This window comes from Cupressus sempervirens, chromosome 6, assembly GCF_028749045.1.
Source record: "Cupressus sempervirens isolate cs-2001-9-10 chromosome 6, ASM2874904v1, whole genome shotgun sequence".
Lineage (NCBI taxonomy): Eukaryota > Viridiplantae > Streptophyta > Pinopsida > Cupressales > Cupressaceae > Cupressus > Cupressus sempervirens.
Window position 1 is genome coordinate 316,612,234 of NC_143123.1, and position 3,149 is coordinate 316,615,382.

Genomic DNA, 3,149 nt, shown 5'->3' on the forward strand with positions numbered 1-3,149 from the left:
ACCCCCCCAAGGAAATGATACAGATAATAATAATAAAATTGTTGATAAGTTTAGTAAGTTGGAACCCTCCTTTAAGGACTTGGAAAAAAACTAGGAGACCATGTACTAGAAATTTAACTCCATTGCAAAGTACACCACCAAGGTGATGCATTCAATGACAACAACTCTTTATCTTTTATATGTTAACAAAGACAATGAGGAGGTGGGAAAGGAGCACAAGACCACACATTCACTCTACAATTTCCTAGCAGATGATTGGCTCAAGATCTTGTTGGATAAACCTATTAAGGAAGAGGATGACAAGGTTGTGAAGGATAGCCAAGGAGATAAAGAGGGGATATAGCTCATGTGGTTTTTCTTTCCAGTTTTTGTTAGATTTTGGTTTATTACAATTTTTTTGCCTAGATAGGCTGATATGTATAAATGGACTTACTGTAGGAAGTATGGTAGTATCTTTAGAATTTACTGCTGCTATGGTTTTTGGTCTAGACATTTGGACATTATAATTTGGACTTACATTTATGCTAGTATGATGGATTATGATCTTTTTGTGAAAAAAGACTATTTTTGGCTATTTAGAAAGGGTGTAGGTTGAATTGTTGCTGAATGAGTACCGATTGAATTTCAACCTATTTTAGCGTGGGGTTAGCCCCCCTTTCTTTTGGCTGCTTGCTAATACATCAAAAATTGGAAATTTTACTGATACTCGGTAAGGCAAGGAACAATTAGTTAACAATTTGCAAAGAAGTGAATGAAAGAGTTAAGTGTTAAGTTGAATGACTAAACTAAGTGATTGTCATCAATGTTTATGATGTTTTTCTAGTACAAAAATATTTTGAAGGGACTGTATGATAAATGGACATGATAGATTCACTCCTCATCCTAGTTATCTAATAGTAATGCCATATTAATGACACCCCATATTTGTTCTCATTTTATATTTCTATTAATGACATATTTAATAATATTATAAAAATTAAATAGACATTACAAATTCTATAGTTATCCACTTTTTAATGATTTTAGAACTATTTTGGAATAAAATTTTATAGACAATTTATTAAATATTTTATTACAATATATATAAATATCATATTTATGTATTTAATTACAATTCTCAGTACAATGTAAATATTAAATAATGTATCTACCACAGTTAAATACTGTGTATTAATTGTAGTCAGGTTTAGCTTAAGGTTAGTGTCAACGGTTGGTTAAAATTAATGTTTCAATTCTAATATAAAACTTAGTTAATGTTACAACTAGTTTTGGGACTAATTAGAGTTAGTGTTAGGACTCAAGCTAAGGTTACAATTCAAGGATAAAACTTGGGGTTAAGGGTTTTAAGAATATAATTCAATGATAAAGTCTTAGGTTAAGTTTGAAATTGAGGGTTAAATTAAGCTTTAGTGCTCAATTATAATTGGAGTTAGCATTAATATTATGATTAGAATTAATGCAAGCTATATGAATATTAGGATGCAAATAATGAAATTGTTTTTATTTGCAATCCTAACTATACACATTAATCCCCATCCTAATCCAAGACTAATCTTATCGCCAAACTCTAACTTGAACCTTAAGCCTAAAAAGAAAGACAAGTCAATAGTCAAAGATCAAATCAATTCACTGTACTGTATTTCTAAGTTACTATTTTCTTTCTATTGTAATAAAAAACTATATTCTACAACAAAGTAGTGAGAGGACCTCAATTATTGATTTATGTTTATATGACATCTTTTATTTATACTTTCCACTATATTAGTAATTTTAGGATTCTAATTAAGAGGTGACTTGAATCTTGTATATTGATAGCGTTATGAGTTGACACATAACTAAATGTACATCCAGCTATAAATATAACACATTTATAATCTAAACATTATAGACAAGCAGAACTTCTATCTAAATAACTAAAATGAATCTACCTTTGAAGAAGCATTCCATTGTTTCTCACTTAAAAGATGAAAATGGATCTCAAATATTAGCTAGTAGAATATGTTTTTATTATCAACTCATCTTGTTTTTGACAAAATATCATAATGTATGTTGTGCAAATCTATTTTCTTGAAACTTTTACAACTCAAAGGAGATTATATTTTGGAATTTTTTGTAGTCAAAATTTGAATTATTGAAATATGCATTTACATCATTTCTTAAGTGTCACTAAAAGAACAATATATCTACAATATATATGTCAAAACCAACATGTTCAAGTTTTAAAATCATCAAATATTTTGTATATGTTACTATCCGCTAAACCATTGCACCTCTTTGGTGAAAGCACTAGTTTATGCATTTTTCCATTGGAAATGGAATGAAATTGATAATTACTTTTTGTAGCAACAATGCATAAATAATTATTTGATGGTCTTATCTTTTTTTATAAGATATTTTTATCTCTTATCCACTTTTTGGGGGATGGATCCCACAATAATTTTAACTATAACATTTATGAAATTATGAAAACTTTTTTTTTTGGAAATTTTATATGTTAGCAAACTCTAAACAAAAACTAGTTATTTCTATTACATTGTAGCGAGTTCTAGATTTTTTTCCAACAATTATTTTTTCCCATTGTTGTTGTTGGGACTCAAAATTGCCTTCCCAATTTGAGTACCATTCCAAGCTTTTGAGCCTTATGAGCACTTTTTGCATTACCTAGCTATTTGTTTGAGGCTTAAGAGGTGTTTAATGTTTCTAACACCTTGCATTCAATATATTCATGCATCTTGTGAAGATAAATTACCATTCTAAGTCATTCTGTGAAGTTTTGTTTTGAGCAATGTTCAAATCTACATTTTTATATTGCCATTAATGTTTCTCAGTCGGTACATATTGTCATTAGTTCAAAGTATTATCTGCCAATTTGATAACTTGGGGTATAAATGAAATATTATATGTGAATGGTACACTCACTGACCCTCTCGAAGAGAACCTACCATTTGAGGAATCTGTCAATTTTTTATCAATCCATCTTCAATGGAAAGGGTAAAAATAAAAAATAAAGGGGGGATAATATGTTTTGAGCCCATGTGTTTCTAAAAGTGTAAGAATCTTATCTTCACCATACAAATGAAGTTTAGCTCGGTGCTATATTGTCTTCTCGAATAATGTGTCCATGCACTATGAGAAGTGATGGCTGGCCT